General features: G+C 47.2%; 1 pseudogene; it reads right to left on the bottom strand.

Annotated features, from left to right (window-relative positions):
* Positions 1 to 21897: 21897 nt before the first annotated feature.
* On the bottom strand, positions 21898 to 23334 carry LOC123454871 (annotated as a pseudogene).
* Between the last annotated feature and the right edge of the window lie 282 nt (positions 23335 to 23616).

Raw genomic sequence — 23616 nt, forward strand, 5'->3', positions numbered from 1 at the left:
GATGGATATTTGGGAATTAATGCCTCCTGGAGGGAGTGTATTGTTGGGGGCGGGCTTATGGGCTTTATAGCCAGTTTCCCCATGCCAGTGTTTGGCACACCCCTCTGTTGCTGTGTCCCACCTTATGTTGGCCAGGGGGTGATGTCCACCCTCTAATCATGCCGTCATTTTCCCTTGCCATCGTGGAGCTTCCCCTCGAGCCTGTAAGCCAAAATAAATCTCTTTTTCCCAGAAGCTACTCTTGGTTGGGTGATTTCTAACAGCAATGTGAACCGGACTGCAACAGTAAAGTGGTACCGAGGAGTGGGATTGCTGCTAGACACCTGACTATGTGGCTTCAGCCTTTTGAAGCTGATTTTCAAGAGGAATGTGGAAGGAGTTGAAACCTTGGCCTAAGAGATGCCTTGCAGTGCTGTAAGTACAGCTTAATGGTCTATCCTGGTCAGAGCTGAAAGACCTGAAGGCAGTAAGAACTATGGACTGTGAGGTTTGGCTTATGAGGGTGAGAAAGAGCTTTTGCCTGGACTGGGCTAGCAGTTTGTGTGAGAAGCTTGCTCTTGTGCCCATGTCCTGAGAAGTTGTGCAGGGTTGCTTAGTGTAGAAATGAACTGGTGTGTGCAGAGGGATATGGCACAGAAAGGAAAATCTTTGGGTGAACTGCTGCCCGTTCAGCTGCAACTGAGAAGATTACAACCTTTGAGACTGGGCTAGCTGACCTGCACTGGGGCAACAAGAAGAATGTAGACTCTTTAAAGGGGCCTGAGTGCTCAAGGAGTGTCCTGTTCTTCAAAGTCTGCTTTATTCCCCCCTGGATTAACAAATTGGCACCCTACCTGGTATCGTGGAGTATAAGAATGCTGGAAAGAGGGTCATTGAGTTTGCAACACGGTCTTGTGTTTTGGAAATGGCCATGGGCAGTGTGAAGCAGGTTTGCTGGTTGCCTGCATAGAGAGCCCATGGGGCCATGAGGATGAACCGTGGCTTGCAGTGGAGACCCAGTGGAGATGCCGGGACCATGAGATGGCTGCCGAGGAGCTGCCGGCCCCGGTGAAGTTTCCCAGGACTGTGAGTAGCCTAGCTGGAGGGGTGGAATTGGAATGCCAGAGACTTGTTGCTGGTTAGAATTATCGGACTTGAAGATTTGTCACTGGTTTGAGTTGCTGGACTTGAAGCTACACAGTTTGATGTTTGCCCTGGTTGTTTTAAATCTTGTATTGGTTGAATGTTTCTTTGCTATGCCCAATGCCATCTTTTGCAGTGTGAAAATTAATTCTGTGCCATTCTGGGTTTTTTGAGGTTATATTTTGGTATTATGTCTCAGTTAAAAGATCTTGAACTATGGGGATGTATGAACATCATTGAGATTGATAAAAACTATGGGGACTTTTAAAGTCAGACTGAATGCATTGTATTTTACATCATGTATGGATATCAGTTTATGGGGGCCAGGGGCGGAATGTGGTGGTTTGAATAAACTTAGGTGTTCTGAATGCTAGGTTCCCAGCTGATGGATATTTGGGAATTAATGCCTCCTGGAGGGAGTGTATTGTTGGGGGCGGGCTTATGGGCTTTATAGCCAGTTTCCCCATGCCAGTGTTTGGCACACCCCTCTGTTGCTGTGTCCCACCTTATGTTGGCCAGGGGGTGATGTCCACCCTCTAATCATGCCGTCATTTTCCCCTGCCATCGTGGAGCTTCCCCTCGAGCCTGTAAGCCAAAATAAATCTCTTTTTCCCAGAAGCTACTCTTGGTTGGGTGATTTCTAACAGCAATGTGAACCGGACTGCAACACCCACAAAAAAAAAAAACAACAACAAAAACAACTAATGGGGTTGCTTACTTACATTAGCAATCCCATTCTCTGGACATAGAAGGAGGAGGCAGTAAGATCCCAAGCTCCAGGCCAATGAGCTCCTGTCTAAAATACAAAAAAAGGCACAAAAACAAACAAAATAACTAAGAGAATAGAATCTCTCTGTCCTCCTGAAGCAGGTCAGAAGAATTACTGGAGGATTTTGCAGAGTTCTAGAACGAGATTGCCGTCACTGTTTTATTCTTGTTGGCTATGTTTTCTTTTAAAATTTTATTTATTGGGCTGGAGAGATGGCTTAGCGGTTAAGCACTTGCCTGTGATGCCTAAGGACCCCGGTTCAAGGCTCGATTCTCCAGGACCCACGTTAGCCAGATGCACAAGGGGGCGCACGCGTCTGGAGTTCGTTTGCAGTGGCTGGAAGCCCTGGCGCACCCATTCTCTCTCTCTCTCTCTCTCTCTTTCTCTCTCTCTCTCTCTCTCTCTCTCTCCCTCTTTCTCTCTCTGTCACTCTCAAATAAATAAATAAAAATGAAAAAAAAGTATTTATTTATTTATTTATTTTTATTTGACAGAGAAAGAGACACATAGAGAGAGAATGGGTGCGCCAGGGCCTCCAGCCACTGCAAATGAACTCCAGACACAAATGCCACTTTGTGCATCAGACTTTATATGGTCACTGGGGAATCAGACTCAGGTCCTTAGGGTTTGAAGGCAAATGCCTTAACCACTGAACCATCTCTCCCACTCACCATTTCTTTCTCCTTCCTTCCTCCTTTTTAAAAAATTTTATTTTTTTATTTATTTCACAGAGACAGAGGGAAAGAGAGAGAGAGAATGGGCACGCCAGAGCCTCCAGTGACTGCAAACGAACTCCAGACTCATGTGCCCCTTTGTGCATCTGGCTAACGTGGGACCTGGGGAATTGCACCTGGGTCCTTTGGCTTTGCAGGCAAACGCCTTAACCACTAAGCCATCCCTCCAGGCCCCCTTTTGTTAATGTGTGTGTATTTTTGAGGTAGGGTCTCATTGACCTGGAATTCACTCTGTAGTCTCAGGGTGGCCTTGAACTCATGGTGATTCTCCTACCTCTGCTTCTGCCTCCCGAGTGCTGGGATCAAAGGTGTGTGCCACCGCACCCGACCTTCTTCTTCTTTAATATCTTATTTATTTGTTTGAGAGAGACCGAGGCAAACAGAGAGACAATGGGTGCGCCAGGGCCTCCAGCAACTGCAAACAAACTCCAGACACATGTGCCACCTTGTGCATCTGGCTTACGTGGGCCCTGGGGATTTTCTTCTTTATCACGGACCAAGTTGGCCTTGAGCGCTGTGTAACCAAGGCTGTCCCTGCGCCCCTGATCCTCTTTGCCTCCCCCTGGGATGTGTACTGTGTTGGGATCACAGGTGTACTACACACACACACACACACACACACACACACACACACACCCTGACTCCCCTTCTGTTTGATTTTTTTTTAAGATTTTATTTTTATGTATTTATTACAGTCAGAGAGAGAGAGTGAGAATGGGTGCACCAGGGCTTCCAGCCACTGAAAGTGAACTCCAGACATAGGTGTTACCTTGTGCATCTGGCTTACATGGGTCCTGGAGAATTGAACCTGGATTCTTAGGCTTCACACGCAAGTGCCTTAACCGCTAAGCCATCTCTCCAGCCCCACTTCTGTTTTTTGTTTGTTTGTTTGTTTGTTTTCTATGGTTTCTCTCTGCTTAGCCACTGAGATTAGCTAGCATTTTTAAAAAAATATACAGTCTGGCCGGGCATGGTGGCTCACACCTTTAATCCCAGCACTCAGGAGGCAGAGGTAGGAGGAGCGCCATAATTTTGAGGCCACCCTGAGACTCCATAGTGAACTCCAGGTCAGTCTGGGCTAGAGTGAGACCGTACCTCGAAATATATGTATATACAGCTAGAGAGATGGCTTAGTTGTTTAGGCACTTGCCTATGAAGTCTAAGGATCCAAGTTCGATTCTCCAGGTCCCATGTAAGCCAGATGCACATGGTGGTGCATGTGTCTGGAGTTCATTTGCAGTGTCTAGAGGACCTGGCAAGCCCATTCTCACTCTCACTCTCTTTCCTCTCTGTCTCTAATGAATTAATAAACTAAATCTTTAAAAAGTTATACAGGGCTGGAGAAGATTGCCTAGTGGTTAAGGTGCTTGCCTGCAAAGCCAAAGGACCCGGGTTTGATTCCCTAGGACCCGCGTAAGCCCAGATGCGCAAGGTGGTGCATGCATCTGGAGTAACTATGCAGTGGCTGGAGGCCCTGGTACATCCATACTCTCTACCTCTTTTTTATTTCTCTCTCTCTCTCGCTCAAATAAATAAAATATATTTTAAAAACTTATACAATCTGGGGCTGGAGAGACGTATTGGCAGTTGGAGCACTTGCCTTCAAGGCCTAGGGATTTGGGTTCAATTTCCCAGTGCTCATGTAGAGCCACATGCACTGACATGGTGCGTGCATCTGGAGTTCATTTGCAGTGGCAGGCGGCCCGGGTGCACCCATTCTCTCTCTCTCTCTCTCTCTCTCTCTCTCTCTCTCTCTCTCTCACACACACACACACACACACACACACACAAATAATTTTCTGTTTAAACATACAGTTGGGGGCTGGAGAGATGGCTTAGCGTTTTAACTCTTGCCTATGAAACCTGCGTACCCCAGTTTGAGGTTTGACTCCTCAGGGCCCACGTAAACCAGATGCATAAGGGGGATCTGGAGTTCATTTGCAGTGGCCAGAGGCCCTTGTGCACCCATTGGCTCTCTCTCTCCCTCTCACTTTCTCTCTCTCTCTGTCTCTTGCTCTCCCTGTCTGTCACTCTCAAATAAATAAATAAAAACAAACAAAAAAAAATTTTTTAAGTATTCAGTTGGAAGCCATATATGATTGTGCCTGCCTTTTATCCCAGCACTCTGGAGGCAGATGCAGGAGGATGCTGTGAGTTCTAAGGCAGCCTGAGAATGCATAGTGAATTCTGGGGGCTGGAAGGATGGCTTAGCAGTTAAGGTGTTCGCCTGCAAAGCCAAAAGAACCAGGTTCGATTACCAGGACCCATGTAAGCCAAATGCACAAGGAGAGCAACCATATGAAATTCATTTGCAGTAGCTGGAGGCCCTGACATGCCCATTATCTCTCTCTCTCTCTCAAATAAAAGAATAAAATTAAAATATCTTTTTAAAAAACATAGTGAGTTCCAGGTTAGCCTGGGCTAGAGCAAGACCCTACCTTGAAAAAAAAAAAAAGAAAAGAAAAAGAAAAAGAAAAAAAGAAAGAAGGGATGAAGCACATTAGCACATTCACACAGACATTCAGAGTAACCCACAAGTAAGTTACCACGGATGAAAATAACTAGCCTCAACTGGAATGAGCTAGAGGTAGAGGCTTGTCTAGAGTCCACAGTGAAGGGCTGGGATGTGGCTCAGAGGTAGAGCACTTGTCTAGAACCCACAGTGAGGGGCTGGGGGCGTGGCTCAGAGGTAGAGCACTTGTCTAGATCCACAGTGAGGGGCTGGGGGCGTGGCTCAGAGGTAGAGCACTTGTCTAGAACCCACAGTGAGGGGCTGGGGGCGTGGCTCAGAGGTAGAGCACTTGTCTAGAGTCCACAGTGAGGGGCTGGGGGCGTGGCTCAGAGGTAGAGCACTTGTCTAGAGTCCACAGTGAGGGGCTGGGGGCGTGTCTCAGAGGTAGAGCACTTGTCTAGAACCCACAGTGAGGGGCTGGGGGCACAGCTCGCCAGTACTGCGCTCCCTGGCATATATCAGGTGCTGGGTTTGATATCCAGCGCTGCAAATAGAAACAAAATAAAATAAAATAAGAAGGAAAAGTTCATCTTAAGTGCAACACTCCTAGTATTGTCCACTGTGATACAAGGTGAAGGAAAGCGGTTGATGCACATTGTGTACCACTGGATTTAGGAGTCCTTGGCACACGGTGTGTCCCCCTGGGTTCATGCATGTTTCTAACTGAGAAGCAGGCCACAGAATGATTTTGTTTATTTGATGAAACCATATTGACTGAGGTGATTCCTTTCTTCAAGCTTGGGGTGACGTGCTGGGCATATACGAGTGAGCGAGACAAGGTGCTCTTTTAGGAGTTCGGGCTAGTGGTTAGGACAGGCTGGCTCTGCCAGGTTAGTGGGGTGAGAAACTGTAAGCCTGTTGGGAAGACATGGCCCCTGGCCTAGGTTGAAGGAAACAGAGGATAGTCATTGAACTCAGTAATCCTGGGACAGTTTTGTGAGTTTAGAAGTCCAGAAAGCGCTTGAGAACCCACAGCAGCTAATTGTCTCTTGCTGCCTTTAGAAGTAAGCCGAGGGCTGGACAGATGGTTTAGTGGTTAAGGCGCTTGCCTGCAAAGCCTAAGGAATTAGGTTCAATTCTCCAGGCCCCACATGATACAGACGCACAAGGTGGCACATGTATCTCTCCCTCTTTCTGTCTCTAATAAATAAATAAACAAAAGTAAATCTTAAAAAATGTATTTATTTGTTGGGTTTTGTTTTTGTTTTAGAAATAGCATCTCACTCTAGCCCAGGCTGACCTGGCACTCACTCTGTAGTCCCAGGCTGGCCTCAAACTCACAGCGATCCTCCTACCTCTGCCTCCCGAATGCTGGGATTAAACATCTTATGTCACAGCCTGGCGTGGTGGCGCACGCCTTTAATCCCAGCACTTGGGAAACAGAGGTAGGAGGATCTCTGTGAGTTTGAGGCCACCCTGAGACTACATAGTGAATTGCAAGTCAGCCTGGGCTACAGTGAGACCCTACCTAGAAAAACCAAAACAAAAAAAAAAGTCTTATGTCACCATACCCAGTTTACACTCTTTTTTTTTTTGGTTTGGTTTTCTTTTTTTGTTTTAGTTTTTGTTGTTGTTGTTGTTTGTTTGTTTTTCAAGGTAGGTTCTCACTCTAGCCCAGGAATTCACTCTGTAGTCTCAGGGTGGCCTTGAACTCATGGCGATCCTCCTACCTCTGCCTCTCAAGTGCTGGGATTAAAGGCGAACGCCACCACGCCTGGCTTTACACTCTGTGTTTTGGGATAGGGTCTCTCCTTTCTGAACTTGGAACTCATTGCTTTGACCACATGCACTACCCTGTCAGAACCGGGTATCTGCTTGTCTCTGCCTCCCCTAACTTGTACTGGAGAACCGAAGCGGGATCGTTCGTGCGGGGCTGGCGGGCACTCATCACTGTGCCCAGCACTGACCTGGGTGGTGCAGGTCCAGACCCAAAGCCTCATGCTTGCCTTGGCTGCAAGAGCTTTACCCACTGAACCCTTTCCCCAGCCCCTGCGCCCCCAACCCCCCCCCCCACGAAGCTTCTAGATAGACCTTTAAGGACTGGGTCCATGGAGTATGAAAAAAGGAGACTCAGAAGCTTGATAGAGAAACTGGGGAGACGGCTTAGTGGTTAAAGACACTTGTATCTGGAGTTCATTGGCAAGGAACCCTAGTGCAAGTGTGCACACAGGCACACACAAAATTTTCAGTGCCAGGGGTGGGGTACCTTCCAGTGAGTTGTTGTCCAGGGAGGTCCCTGTTGCCTCCAAAACACTACAGGCTATTGTCAAGGCCCGTGGTTTCCCTTGAGAAAGAGATGGCAAGACTCTATTGCTGAAGACTTCCCATGCCTGAGTGGCAAAGTCACTGAGAAATCAAGCTGGTGCTGAGCAGAAAACCTTCTCCCTGTAGCCCAGCCCACTGAAAGCTGGAACAAGCTGCACTGCATGCAGCCCTATGGGAGACAGAATTCATCAGCGGTGAAAACAGTGGACACTGGAAGCCTCAAGTTTGGCCAGACAGGCCAAATGACTGAGTGTAATAGTGGCATGTCTGCTCTGGGGGAAACCAACTGCTCTCTACTTGGACTGAAAGTCCACTCTGTGGGAGGGAATACATGCCTGGTACTGAAAACCTAATCAAAAGCAGGGGAGGTCATGAGCCTTAGGGATATAAAACCTGCCCTTGTATGGATAAATGCATATATTGCTCTCACCAAATTGCCCTGAAAGCATTACCCTTAGTGTTCATACCCAAGTATTAATGTTACTCTCACTTCTAGTTAGAGAAGCTTCTCTTTTCAGATGGTACTGACCACAGGGATGGCCCAAAAACCAACATAGTGCTGAGAAGGGACAGAGGAGTGTCCAGCACTGAAATATCTCTATCACACTCTCCAAGGCTCACTACAGAAGAGGTGGCAGAAAGAATGTAAGGTCCAAAGGAAGGGTACCACTCCTTACATGCAACTGTCTGGACAGAAATTGGATTTTTTTTTTTTTTTTTAAGGTAGGGTCTCACTGTAGCCCAGGGTGACCTGGAATTCACTATGGAGTCTCAGGGTGGCCTTGAACTTACGGCAATCCTCCTACCTCTGCCTTCCGAGGGCTGGGAGTAAAGGTGCGTGTCACCACGCCCGGCTTAGAAATTGGCTTTGATATCCATGATCTCACAGTGCCTAGCAATAACTTCACAAGGCCCTCATAATAAGAGAAAAAGATGATGATATCAAATTAAAAGAGAGACTAATGGAAAGAGGGAGGGGATATGATGGAGAGCAGAGTTATCAAGAGGAAAGTAGGGGAGGGGAGGGAAATACCATAGTTTGTTGTCTGTAAATATAGAAGTTTTCAATAAAAAAAAAATTAATTTTTTTAAAAGATTTTAAAAATATTTTTTTTTGTTTTGGTTTTTCGAGGGAGCATCTCGCTTGAGTCCAGGCTGACCTGGAATTCACTATGTAGTCTCAGGGTGGCCTCAAACTCATGGCGATCCTCCTATCTCTGCCTCACAAGTGCTGGAATTAAAGGATTAAAGGCATGCGCCACCATGCCCAGTTAAAAAATAAGATTTTTTTTAAAAAAAAGAAAGCATTTGAGGTTTCAAGTCTCTGGGGTTCTCAGAAGCTCTCAGATTCTGGCCGGTTTTTCTGCAGGAGTTGGGGGTGGTGCTTTTCACAGGAGAGAGGCGCCTAGGGGAGGAGCTGGCTCCCAGCTCGGAGGGTGCCAAGCCAGAATTGCACTGGGTCCTCTGAGCCGGGCAGTCTGCTCCTGGGTGGTTCCTGTGTCCTTGGAACCTGACACCTACAGAACCCATCCCTCCCGGGCCCAGCAAGCTCAGGCCTTGGGGGCAGGGATGGGGAGGAAAGCTGCCAGGCTCAAATCCAAAGGAAACTCTCCAGGAACTGGGGCCCAGAGGCCTGGGTGGGGATGCAGCCTCAAGACTACCAAAGCTGCGGAGGGAATTGAACTTCAGAGCAAGCTAATCAATCCAGCCACTCGCAGGACACTGGAGGCCGACTCCTGACCCCCAAACAACCAAGTCCTACTGCACAGGAAAAAGTGTAAACTAAGGACCGAAAGGCAAAACGTATTTTTGCCTTGGGATCCACTTAAGGATCTTACAGTGGAGGCTGGAGAGATGGCTTAGCGGTTAAGGTGTTTGCCTGAAAAGCCAAAGGACTCAAGTTCAACTCCCCAGGACCCACGCAAGCCAGATGCACAAGGTGGCACATGTGTCTGGAATTCCCTTGCAGTGACTGGAGGCCCTGGCATGCCCATTGTCTCTCTCTCTCTTTCTCAGATAAATAAAAATAATAAAATATATTTTTAAAAAGAATCTTACAGGGGGCTGGAGAGATGGCTTAGCGGTTAAGTGCTTGCCTGTGAAGCCTAAGGACCCCGGTTCGAGGCTCGGTTCCCCAGGTCCCACGTTAGCCAGATGCACAAGGGGGCGCATGCGTCTGGAGTTCGTTTGCAGTGGCTGGAAGCCCTGGCGTGCCCATTCTCTCTCTCTCTCCCTCTATCTGTCTTTCTCTCTGTGTCTGTCCCTCTCAAATAAATTAAAAAAAAAAAAAAAAAAAAGAATCTTACAGTGGGAGACTGGGGAAGAGATAAAAGGGTGCTAGGCAGTTAGGGACAGAAATGTGAGTTGTGGGGAGATCACAATAACCTGTCCCTCTCAAGCCAATAAATAAAAATTAGAAAACAATTTTTAAAATTTATTTATTTATTTGCAAGGAAAGAGAGAGTGAGAGTGGGTGTGTCAGGGCCTTTTACTCCTGTTAATGAACTCCAGATGTATGCGCCACTTTGCGAATTAGGCTTTATGTGGATACTGGGGAATCAAACCCAGGCTGTTAGGCTTTGTAAGCAAGTGCATTAACCCTGAGCCATCTCTCCAGCCCAGGGTACCACTAAAAATATTATTATATATATACACACACACACATATATATATACATATACATAAATATATATATTTTGTTTGTTTGTTTGTTTGTTTGTTTGTTTGTTTGTTTGTTTTGAGGTAGGGTCTCACTCTAGCCCCAGCTGACCTGGAATTCACTATGGAATCGCAGGATGGCCTTGAACTCACAGTGATCCTCCTACCTCTGCCTCCCAAGTGCTGGGAATAAAGGCATGCACCACCATGCCCGGCTTACATATATATATTTTTAAGATATTTTATTTTTATTTATTTAAGAGAGAGAGAGGATGGGTTCCAAAGAACTCCATCAACTTCAAACAAACTCCAGAAGCATGTGCATCTGGCTTATGTGATACTGGGGAGTCGACCTCCAGTCTTTAGGCTTCACAGGCAAATGTATTAGCCACTAAGCCATCTCTCCAGCCCTTAGAAAATATTGTAAATATTTATTTATTTTATTTATTTGAAAGAGAGAGAGAATGGGTGTGCCAGGACCTCCAGCCACTGTAAACGAACTCCAGATGCATGCACCACTTTGTGCATCTGGCTTACGTGGGTCCTGGGGAATCGAACCTGGGTCCTTTGGCTTTGCAGGTAAATGCCTTAACCATTAAGCCATCTCTCCAGCTACCTTTGACTTTCTTGGTCCTTGCTTTCTGGTCCTATTGGTAAGCTTTCCCTCTTCCCAGTCTGCTGGGACATTGCTTATTTTGGCTTGGGCTTCCCAGCTGGGATCTTAACTCTCCCTAAAATAAACCTTATAACTCATAATTCACCATCCCTAGATCCACGTTTTCAATTCTTTGCTAACCTGGGCAAGGATCCAAAAGCTATGGTCCACAGGCCTTGGATCTTTTGCATTTGTTGGGGGGTGGGTGGTTTTAAAATAGAGTCTCACTAGCCGGGCTGGTGGTGCACGCCTTTAATTCCAGCACTCAGGAGGCAGAGGTAGGATGTTTGCCATGAGTTCGAGGCCACCCTGAGACTACATAATGAGTTCCAGGTCAGCTTGGGCTACAGTGAAACCCTGCCTCAGAAAACAAAAAACAAACAACAACAACAACAACAAAAAGCAGAGTCTCACTGTATCCCACTGTGGTGGTTTGATTCAGGTGTCCCCCATAAACTTAGGTGTTCTGACTGCTAGGTTCCCAGCTGATGGAGATTTGGGAATTAACGCCTCCTGGAGGGAGTGTATTGTTGGGGGCGGGCTTATGGGTGTTATAGACAGTTTCCCCATGCCAGTGTTTGGCACACTCTCTTGTTGCTATGGTCCACCTTATGTTGCCAAGGGCAGATGTCCACTCTCTGTTCATGCCATTGTTTTCCCTGCCATCATGGAGCTCCCTCTGGAGCCTGTAAGTCAAAGGAAACCTCTTTTTTTTTTTTTCTCACAAGCTGCTCTTGATTGGGTGATTTTTATGAGCAATGCAAACCTGACTGCGACACCCACACTGACCTGGAACTCGCTCTGTATTTCCAGGCTGGACCTACCTCTGCCTCCCAGATGCTGGGCTCAAAGGTGTGCACCACCACGCCCTGCTCTCTTCACTTTTCTACTCCCTCCATGGATCCAAAAATCTCACATCAGGCTCACTGTGAGTTCAAGACCAGCCTGGGCTACAGAAAGAGACCCTTTCTCAATTCCCTCCCCCCCAAAAGAAACTTAAAAAGAGGACTGCAGACGGAGTTCAGTTGTACAGCACTTGTCTAGGATCCACAGTGAGGGGCTGGGGGCGTGGCTCAGAGGTAGAGCACTTGTCTAGATCCACAGTGAGGGGCTGGGGGCGTGGCTCAGAGGTAGAGCACTTGTCTAGATCCACAGTGAGGATCTGGGGGCGTGGCTCAGAGGTAGAGCACTTGTCTAGAACCCACAGTGAGGGGCTGGGGGCGTGGCTCAGAGGTAGAGCACTTGTCTAGATCCACAGTGAGGGGCTGGGGGCGTGGCTCAGAGGTAGAGCACTTGTCTAGATCCACAGTGAGGATCTGGGGGCGTGGCTCAGAGGTAGAGCACTTGTCTAGAACCCACAGTGAGGGGCTGGGGGCGTGGCTCAGAGGTAGAGCACTTGTCTAGATCCACAGTGAGGGGCTGGGGGCGTGGCTCAGAGGTAGAGCACTTGTCTAGAACCCACAGTGAGGGGCTGGGGGCGTGGCTCAGAGGTAGAGCACTTGTCTAGATCCACAGTGAGGGGCTGGGGGCGTGGCTCAGAGGTAGAGCACTTGTCTAGATCCACAGTGAGGGGCTGGGGGCGTGGCTCAGAGGTAGAGCACTTGTCTAGAATCCACAGTGAGGGGCAGGGGCGTGACTCAGAGGTAGAGCACTTGTCTAGATCCACAGTGAGGGGCTGGGGGCGTGGCTCAGAGGTAGAGCACTTGTCTAGATCCACAGTGAGGGGCTGGGGGTGTGGCTCAGAGGTAGAGCACTTGTCTAGGATCCACAGTGAGGGGCTGGGGGCGTGGCTCAGAGGTAGAGCACTTGTCTAGGATCCACAGTGAGGGGCTGGGGGCGTGGCTCAGTAGTTCAGCGCTCACCTAGCATGCATCAGGCTACAGTTTCTATTAACAGTACTACACATACATAAAAGGACTGTATTGAATATTTCAACATGTCATTGCATTGATGCCATGAGTATTCTCATATACACAAGCACATTAGACAGACACATGATCGTGATTGCATTCATACATACATTCAAACATACAGACACAGATGCAGACATACTTATATGCAAACACAAACACGCTTATATGGAGATACATGCTGGTGCATGTAGATATATATATTTACAATGTCTCCTCTGAGAAGAAAATGAAAGCCTGTATGGTTTCTGGTTTCCGGGATGGGGGATGTTGGCACCCAGTAAAGTGGTCACTACTTTCTATTTTCAGTTCGCACTGTTTGGCTGCCCAACAGTGTTCCTATCTTATTTTAAAATGTCCCCGAGGGCTATTTTGGTGATGATCTTAGGGGTCATTTCTCCTGTGCATCTTAACATGGCTCCTTTGAAAATAAAAAAGCAAGCCACAGGATCTAAAAATAAAGCGCCTGGGGAGCCACGCCCACACTGTAGGCGGCAGCCTGTGACCCAGGCTCTCCTGCGCTCCGCCAGGATAAGGCTGTTCTTTCATCTGATTTGCTCTTGTCAACCTGAGGGCCCAGTGGGGCATCCTGGCCGTGGCATGTCCTGGCTTGGTTAAGAGGACAGCTGCCACCGTAGACATTCCTCAGGCTCTCAAGAGGGCTGGGGCATCTGCCAAGGATGTCCTCAGCCTTGGTGACATAACAGCTTTAGAACAACAGGCGATTGTGCAATGAGTGTGAACACAGGCGTTTGCTGTTTTCAGAGGACTGGGAGTTTCTGCTCAGGGTATTTCCCGTGTGAAAGGAGGAGAGGTGTTTTTTTGTGTGTTTTTTGTTTGTTTGTTTGTTTTGCTTTTTCTTCCAAGGCAGGGTCTCCCTGTAGCCCAGGCTGACCTGGAATTCAGTATGCAGTCTCAGGGTGGCCTCGAACTCACGATGATCCTCCTGCCTCTGCCTCCTTAGTGCTGGGATTAAAAGTGTGTAACAAAGCCGGGTGTGGTGGCGCACTTAAAAGACAGAGGGAGGAGGATCGTCGTGAGTTCGAGGCCACCCTGAGATTCCATAGTGAATTCCAGGCCAGCCTGGGCTAGAGTGAGACCCTACCTCGAAAAACCAAAAAAAAAAAAAAAAAAGAAAGAAAGAAAGAAAAGAGTGTAACACCACGCTGCTCAGTTTTGTTTTGTTTTTCCTTTAATTCTCCCAGTATACACCACTGTGAAGCCTTCTGGCCTTCTGGATGGAAGCTCCCACGTGTAACAGCTGCAGCAAGGACATTGCTGAAGAGAAAATAAAGCCAGCCGTGTGGGGTGGGCGGGGTGTATACCTGTGAATGTCGTGGTAAAGCGTCCAATGCGCTGTCCTGCAGTGTGGCTGGAGGAAAACATCCTCTCTGTTGCCCCTCACGAGCAGTCTTTTTTTTTTTAATTTTTTTTATTTTGTCGAGGAAGGGTCTCACTGTAGCCCAGGCCGACCTGGAATTCACTATGTACTCTCAGGGTGGCCTCGAACTCACAGTGATCCTTCTACCTCTGCCTCCTGAGTGCTGGGATGAAAGGTGTGCGCCACCACGCCTGGTTTACTCCTTTAAAATTTTTTTTGTATATTTTTATTTATTTATTTGAGAGCAATAGACAGAGAGAGAAAGAGGCAGATAGAGAGAGAGGAGAGAGTGGGCACACCAGGGCCTCCAGCCACTGCAAACGAACTCCAGACGTGGGTCCTGGGGAATCGAACCTGGAACCAGTGTCCTTAGGCTTCACAGGCAAGTGCTTAACCCCTAAGCTGTTTCTCCAGCCCCCAGCTTACTCTTTTTTAAATGTATGTATTTATTTATTTGAAAGAGAAAGAAGCAGACAGAAAGAGAATGGGCTCAGGAAGGGAGGTCCAGCCACTGCAACCCAACTCCAGACACATGGGCCACTTTGTGCATCTGGCTTTACATGGGTACTGGGGAGGCCAACTTGGGTGCTTAGGACCTGGAGGCGAGCGCCTTAAGCGCTGAGCCATCTCTCCAGCCCTTATCATCCTTCTTTTACCCATTCTTACTTGAGCTACGGGCTCTTACTGACCCTTACCATTTGTTCACAAGCCCCAAAGACTCACAGGACTGGAGTTAAAGACACGCATGTAAACCAGGCATGGTGGCGCACGTCTTTAATTAATCCCAGCACTCAGAAGGCAGAGGTAGGAGAATCTCCAGGAGTTCGAGGCCACCCTGAGACTACATAGTGAATTCCAGGTCAGCCTGAACAAAAATGAAATCCTACCTCGAAAAACCAAAAAAAAAAAAAAGACATGCATGAACACACGCAGCTGTTTATGTGAGTCATGGAGACTGGATTTGAGCATTCTCTCAGGCCTCCTTGGGCAGTCACGCTTGCATAGGAAGTCTCTTAGCCACAAAGACATTACTCTAGCCCAAGGCTAGCTTTTTTTTTTTTTTTCAAGGTAGGGTTTTGCTCTAGCCCAGACTAACCTGGGATTCACTATGTATTCACAGGGTGGCCTCGAACTCATAGCAATCCTCCTACCTTTGTACCACCACACCAGGCCAAGACTAGCTTTTATCTCTTTGCTCTGTGGCCCAGGCTGGCCTTGAACTCATGGTCATCCTCCTATCCCAGCCTCCCCAGTGCTTGGAAGACAGAAATGCAATACTGTAGTTTACAACTCTTCATTGAAAGTATTAAAACATATGAAAACCGGGCGTGGTGGCACATGCCTTTAATCCCAGCACACAGGAGGCAGATTTAGGAGTATCGCCGTGAGTTCAATGCCACCCTGTGACTACTGGGCTAGAGTGACCCTACCTCAAAATAACAAAACTAAAAAAATAAATAAATAAAAATAAAAGGCAAAGCTGCTACCTTTCAAGGTTGCTTTCCTAGTTGCCTAGAGATTTTTTTAAATTTTATTTTTATTAGAGGGAGAGAGAGAATAGGCACGCCAGGGCCTTTAGCCACTGCAAATGAGCTCCAGATGCATGTGCCACCATGTGCATCTGGTTTACGTGGAACCTGGATAATCGAACTGTGGTCTTTAGGCTTTGCAGGCATGCGCCTTAACCACTAAGCTATTTCTCCAGACTGATTTTTGTTTTGTTTTGTTTTGAGGTAGGGTCTCGCTCTAACCCAGGCTGACCTGGTGTGCCAGGGTGTGTGCCACTATGACCAGCTAGTTTTGTCTTTTTAAACACCACTATACCCAGTTTACAATGAGTTGTTAAAAGTATTTTATTTCGGGCTGGAGAGATGGCTTAGCGGTTAAGCGCTTGCCTGTGAAGCCTAAGGACCCCGGTTCGAGGCTCGGTTCCCCAGGTCCCATGTTAGCCAGATGCACAGGGGGGCGCACGCGTCTGGAGTTCGTTTGCAGAGGCTGGAAGCCCTGGCGCGCCCATTCTCTCTTTCTCCCTCTATCTGTCTTTCTCTCTGTGTCTGTCGCTCTCAAATAAATAAATTAAAAATTAAAAAAAAAAAAAAAGTATTTTATTTCAACAGCCGGGTGTGGTGGTGCACGCCTTTAATCCCAGCACTTGCGAGGCAGAGGTAGGAGGATCGCCATGAGTTTGAGGCCACCCTGAGAATACAGAGTGAATTCCAGGTCAGCCTGGGTTAGAGCGAGACCCCACCTCGAAAAACCAAACAAGAAAAAAAAAAGTATTTTATGTATTTATGAGGACAAACTCCAAACACATGCCACGTTGTGCATCTGGCTTTTATTGTAGGTACTGGGCAATTGCACCTGGGCCATCAGGCTTTGCAAGCCTTCCACTGCTGAGGTATTATCTCTCCAAGCCAGTTTTGGCCTTTTGTCTTCACCTTAGGAATGTTATGGTTGCAGTGAATGTTAGGGTTCCAATGGCAATTCTGGGACCCTGGGAAAGAAGAGTAAGAGGACTTACAGCTGAGTACAAGGTAGCCAAGCTGACCAGACGAGGGTTCTAGACTCTGCCACTGAACTACATCCACAGTCTTTTTATGTTTATGCTTATTTATTTATTAATTTATTAGAGAGAGAGAGAGAGAAAATGGGCGCTCCAAGGCCCCTAGCCACTGCAAAAGAACTCCAGACGCATGCGCCACCATGTGCATCTGGCTTAATTGAACCATTGTGGAGAATGTGGTTCGGAAGGCATTAAATTATTTTGCATGTATACATTTGTGGGTGGGTGGATGTTCATAAGTGTGTGGAAGAACACGTGTGTGCTTGTGGAAGCCGGGGTCAGCATTGCATGGGTGTCTTACTCAAGACCTTCCCATGTTATTTATTTATTTATTTATTTATTTATTTATTTTGAGGTAGGGTCTCACTCTAGCCCAGGCTGACCTGGAATTCACTATGGAGTCTCAGGGTGGCCTCGAACTCCTGGCGATCCTCCCACCTCTGCCTCCCCAGTGCTGGGATTAAAGGCGTGTGCCACCACACCCGCCCCCCAACTGTTTATTTTTAATGCAGTGCTGTTGTTTTTAAAATATATTCTATTTATTTATTTGAGAGAGAGAAAAAATGGGTGTGCCAGGGCCTCCAGCCACTGCAAATGAACTCCAGATGCATGCCCCCCCTTGTGCATCTAGCTTAGGTGGGTCCTGGAGAATCAAACCGGGATCCTTTGGCTTTGCAGGCAAATGCCTTAACTGCTAAGCTATCTCTCCAGCCCATGTTGTTGTTTTAATGTAAAGACAGACACAGAAATGATACTTGTCTTTTTACCTCTCCACATGGACAAGTTGGGTCTCTAGTAAGCACTTCCCTCCCTTGCATGCGAGTTCCCACCACAGAAGCAACCAGATTTTACTATCCTGGGATTCTTTTAAAAAAATATTTGAAAAATAAAAATATTAGCTGGGCATGGTGGTGCATGCCTTTAATCCCAGCAATTGGGAGGCAGAAGGAGGAGGATCGCCATGAGTTTGAGACCAGCCTGAGACTACATAGTGAATGCCAGATCAGCCTGGGCTAGAATGAGACCCTACCTTGAAAATCCAAAATAAATAAATAAATAAAATAAAAATGTTTTTTTTTTAATTTATATGTGTGAGAGAGAATGGGCACACCAGGGCCTCTTGCCATTGCAAACAAATTCCAGCTATACGCCACTTTGTACATCTGGCTTGATGTGGGTGCTACGGTATTGAATCCAGGCCTTCAGGGTTTGCAAGCAAGTGCCTTTAACTGCTGGAACCGTCTCTCCAGCCCTTTTGTTGTTTTTGGTTTTTCAAGGTAGGGTCTCACTCTAGCCCAGGCTGGTCTCAAATTCACAGTGATCCTCCTACCTCTGCCTCCCAGAGTGCTGGGATTAAAGGTGTGCGCCACCACGCCCGCTGCTAGTTGTTTTTTTGTGTTTTTTTTTTTTTTAATACTAGGAATTGAACTGAGGGCTTTACACAGGCTAAGTAAGTGAACTATCACTGACCTGTGTATCTCCAGCCCTTTTTTTTTTTTTTTTTTTTTTTTTTGGTTTTTCAATGTAGGGTTTAACAATAGTCCAGACTGGCCTGGAATTCACTATGGAGTCTCAGGGTGGCCTCAAACTTATGACGATCCTCCTACCTCTGCCTCCTGAGTGCTGAAATTAAAGGTGTGCACCACCACGCCCGGCTCCTTTTTTTTCAGGGCTTCATTAAGTTGCCCAGGTCAGTCTGGAGCTCATTCTGTAAGTCCAGGCAGCCCTTAAATGCATGATCTTCCTGCCTCAGTCTTCCAAGTAGCTGGGATTGAGGGCCTATTTCATGGGGCTCAGCTGATCCCAGACCTTTTTCCTTTTTTTTTTCCCTGAGGTTTTTTTTTTTTGTTTGTTTGTTTGTTTTTTATTTATTTATTTGAGAGTGACAGAGACAGAGAGAAAGACAGATAGAGGGAGAGAGAGAGAATGGGCGCGCCAGGGCTTCCAGCCTCTGCAAACGAACTCCAGACGCGTGCGCCCCCTTGTGCATCTGGCTAACGTGGGACCTGGGGAACCGAGCCTCGAACCGAGGTCCTTAGGCTTCACAGGCGAGCTCTTAACCGCTAAGCCATCTCTCCAGCCCTTCCCTGAGGTTTTTGTTGTTTTTTTTCAAGGTAGGGTCTCACTCTAGCTGACCTGGAATTCAATTTGTAGTCCCAGGCTGGCCTCGAAGTCACGACATCCTCCTACCTCTGCCTCCCAAATGCTAGGATTAAAGGCGTGCACCACCAGAAAAACAAAACAAAACAAAAACATGAAGCCGCATTTCTTCTTGCTGCCATGCAAAGTGGCTCTACTTAAATCTTGAAGCAGGTATTTCCTGTTGCTACTCCATGTGTGTTTGAGTTTTTAAATCAATACCAGTTTTAGTTAGGACAGGTTTTACCTTCAAAGGTTAATTTTTAAAATTCTGGCCTGGGTTTATGCTGTCTATTCTGGCAAAACTTGAAAAGCCAGGGGAACATCACCATGTACAGACGTGGTCACGAGCAAGTAAACCGAAGTGGGGGGGGGGTGATGAGGGGGCCTCCAGCTCCTGTGGGAATGTTCTAGAACAGTGGCAAATGTGTAACTAGTGTCAGTGCTCTGGGCAAGTTCAGGATGTGTCCCCTGATTTTTATTCTTCGGTAATGGGCGTGGGTCCTTACAGAACGTCCTGGATCAAGTCACACATTTCCTATACCACCAGTGTCCCAAGATTCTGTGAGTTCTTAACCAGGGCTTTCCCACTGTGCTCAAGGGGAGCTTAACAAGGGACCATGGGAGGGGGGGACTGTAGATAAGCTGAAAATTAAGAGGAGGCATGGTTTGGCTTTGTTAGTCGTGCTGGAGATTGAACCCAAGACCTCACTCTGGCTAGGCAAGGGCTCCATCATTGTGATATCTCCCTCAGCAAGGACTTGTCTTGGTAAATATTAAAGTGGATGATAGAGCACTAAGCATGTTCTGCAGTGGTAAAGTGCTGTTCTAGAACCCACAGTGAGGGGCTGGGGCCGTGGCTCAGGGGTAGAGCACTTGTCTAGGGTCCACAGTGAGGGGCTGGGGGCGTGGCTCAGAGGTAGAGCACTTGTCTAGATCCACAGTGAGGGGCTGGGGGCATGGCTCAGAGGTAGAGCCCTTGTCTGGAACAACTGCTAGATTTGAATCTACAATAATGCCTTCTGCTTCCAAGATAAATAAACTTGTTCCTGCTTTTTTTTCTTTCTTCTCCTTTTTTGTGTTTGGTTTTCCTGCTTTAAGAAAAAAAATTGGGCTGGAGAGATGGCTTAGTGGTTAAGCGCTTGCCTGTGAAGCCTAAGGACCCTGGTTCAAGGCTGGATTCCCCAGACCCACATTAGCCAGATGCACAAGGGGGCACACACATCTGGAGTTCGTTTTCAGAGGCTGGAAGCCTTGGTGCGCCCATTCTCTCTGTCTACCTGCCTATATCTGTATATCTCTCTCTCTGAAATAAGGAAATAAAAAATAAATAAAAATAAAATAAAATAAATTATGTGAGGGCTGGAAAGATGTTTTAGTGGCTAAGGCACTTTCTAGTAAAGCCAAAGGACCAATGTTTGATTCCCTAGTATATGCATGTAAAGCCATATGCAGAAGGTGACATGCATCTGGAGCTCCTTTGCAGTGGCCAGAGGCCCTGGCATACCTATTCTCATTCTCTTTCTCTCTGCCTCTTTCTCTCTCTCTCAAATAAATAAATAAAATATTTTTAATTTTTTTTGAGAGAGAGAGAGAGACAGGAGGCAGACAGAGAGTGGGTATGGATATGCCAGGGTACCTGCCCTGCGAATGAACTCTAGAGACATACACCACTTTGTGCAAATAGCTTGATGTGGATACTGAGCAATCAAACCCTGGACATAAGGTTTGCAGGCAAGTACCTTTAACCACTGAGCCATCTCTCCAGTCCAAACTCGTTCCTGTTTTTGTTTTTCAAGGTAGGGTTTCACTCTAGTCGAGGCTGACATAGAATTCACTAGATAGCCTCATGGTGGTCTGGAACTCATGGCGATCTTCCTACCTCCGCCTCTTGAGCGCTGGGATTAAAGGTGTGGGCCACCATGCCCGGCATCTTGGCTTGTTTTTTACACTGGTATCTGATCTATCTGGAAGGTATTTCAGGTTACAGAGAAAGAAATATGACATCCAGCTTTATTCCTTTCTTTCCAAATGGCCAGCCAATTTTCTAAGCACCTGCTATGTTTAGAAAATCCCTATTCTCTCCCTCTGTTTAAATAGATAGCTTTTGATCACAGTATGTATTTTCACATGCGGGAACTGCAGTTTCTGCATTCATTATTCCATGTACTGTTTTTTAAAAAATGTACTTTTCATTTACTTCCAAGGAGAGAAACAGAGAGAGAGAAAGAGAGAATATGATTGGATGCACCAGGGCTTCTAGCTGCTGCAAATGAACTCTGGATGCATGCACCACTTTATGCATCTGGCTTTTCATGAGAACTGGGGGATCAATCCTGGGTCCTTAGGCTTTGTAGGCAACTGCCTTAACAGCTGAGACATCTCTCTGGCCCTTTTAAAAGAGTTTTTATGCATTTACTTGAGAAAGAGACAGAGACAGAGACAGAGACAGAGAGAGAGAGAGAGAGAGAGAGAGAGAGAGAGCGAGCGAGCGAATGGGCATGCCAGAGCCTCTTGTTGCTGCAAACTCCAGACGCATGTGCCACTTTGTGCATCTGGTACTGATGTACCAGCCATGGCAAGAAAGCACTTTAGCCATTTAGCCATCTCTCCAGCCCCTCATCTACTGTGTGTTGGCCTCACTTCACCACACACCAGTTACAGCAAAGTCTCTGAATCCATTTCATTATTTAATAGAGCTAGTTCATTTGTTCACTTGTACCTTCTGTCTCTCAAACAAATAAAATATTTAAATGCATTAAAATATGTGTGCAGCAGTTACTCTGTCATTGCTGGAACAAAATACAAAATATTCAATGAGGGCCCAGCATGGTGGCACATGCCTTTATTTTATTTTATTTTATTGGGACAACAGTCCTTATGCTTAACTTCTCAGTTGCTTCAAATAAACTAATTCATGTCAAACAAATGAGGAATTATGACTATATTTTTAACCAGTATTCACTACAGTCGGCTTAATGTCCAGTTCAACTTTGAAATATTGAGGAAAAATATTCTCTTGATTCTCCCCTCCCCCAAGAAGGATACAGTATTTTAGCAGTTAAAATACTGCATCTTGTGTAGAGTTAACACAAGCCCCTTCCTAGTCGAAGGCTGTGCCTGTGTTTATTTTATTTATTTTGGGGGGAGAGGTGGTATGTATGGGTGTGTCACCTTTGAGGCTATAGGTCACAGTTTCTTGTGCACCTTCCGGTGCTGGATCAGGTGCCCGTGTTGGTGGAAGGCTTGTCCACACTCCCCACACTCACATGGCTTCTCTCCTGTGTGGATTCTCTCGTGCTGGATCAAAGACCGGCGTGCACTAAAGGCATGCCCACACTCACTACACACACAGGGCTTCTCTCCGGTGTGGACCCTCTGGTGCTGGATCAGGTGTGAGTGCTGAACAAAGGCCTTTCCACACTCACAGCATGCATAGGGTTTCTCCTCCGTGTGATGGATGCTCATGGTTCATCAGGGTGGAGCGGGGGCTGAAGGTCTTGCCACACTCACCGCATTCGTACGGCTTCTCCCCCGTGTGCCCACCGTGGTGCTGGATGAGCCCTGAGCGGTCACTGAAGGCCTTGCCACACTCACTGCACGTGTAGGGCTTGTCACCAGTGTGGGCCCGCTGGTGGCTCCGCAGGACGGTGCTATGGTTGAAGGCTTTCCCACACAAGGGACACACATATGGCCTCTCCCCTGTGGGGATCCGCTGGTGCTGGATGAGGTGTGAGAGCTGAGTGAAGGCCTTCCTACACCCCAGACACTCGTGAGGTTTTTCTCCCGTGTGTATCTTGTGGTGCTGAGCAAGGTCTGAGCTCACTCTAAAGGCTTTCCCACACTCATTACACTCGTAGGGCTTCTCGCCCGTGTGGATTCGCTGATGCTGAAGAAGATGGGAACTCCGACCAAAGCACTTCCCACACTCAATGCCCATGTGGGGTCTTTCTCCACTAGGAGCCACCTGGTGTTGAGTAAGAGGTTTGTCAGGATTCAAGACCTGAACCTCATTGGGGCCAACAGGATTTGAACTCTGGCAGAAGCTCGGCTCTGTTTTGTATTGTTCTTGAGCCGTCTTCCCCAAAGGTGTTTCTCCCAGAATCAGTGTTATTTTATCTAAAATTAATGGCTGTAAGCTCAAATCCGTATTTTGATTCTTTTCCTTTGGTTTGCATTCTTGGGTTTATTTTCTATAATTATCAAAGTTGTCAATCAAAAAAATGAGGCCTGGGTTTGAGTCCACAATACCCACGTAAGGTAGATTGCACAAAGCAGCACATGTATCTGGAGTCTGGAGCAAGAGACTCTGGTTCTCTCTCTCTTCCATTCTCTCTCTGAGTGGCTGCTGCCCAGGCCCTGGCTTTCATCAGCTCCATGTCCATCTAGGACCCACGGGTCTTCCCCTCACTCCAGCTGGGAGATCACAATGGGCTTGGATCCTGGAAGTCCCGATGAGACCACATTCCCATAGGTCTCCATCACCACATTCCGGTAGAGGCCTCTCTCAGCAGGGCCCAGCCAGGCCCATTCTTCCTGAGATAGGAATACAGCCACATCCTTGAAGGTCACCTTGACCTGGGGTTCTGCTGGCAGAGGCAAGAGCCCAGCTGCTGCCATCACTGGTTTCCTGGGCCCGTGAGGACAGCAGAAATCAGGGGATCCACACGCCGCAGCCTCCGGTCAGGGCGGCAGCCGCAGCGCCCGGCAACAAAGAGCCATTTTTTTTTTTTTAACAACTTCCATGGTTATAAGAAATATCCCATGATAATACCCTCCCAAACCCCACTTCCCCTTTGAAACTCCACTCTCCATCATATCCCCTCCCCATCTCAATCAGTCTTTCATTTTGATGTCATGATCTTTTCCTCCTCTTATGAGGAGGTCATGGATATCCAGGCCATTTTG

Source organism: Jaculus jaculus, chromosome 14 (assembly GCF_020740685.1).
Source record: "Jaculus jaculus isolate mJacJac1 chromosome 14, mJacJac1.mat.Y.cur, whole genome shotgun sequence".
In the NCBI taxonomy this organism is placed as follows: Eukaryota; Metazoa; Chordata; class Mammalia; order Rodentia; family Dipodidae; genus Jaculus; species Jaculus jaculus.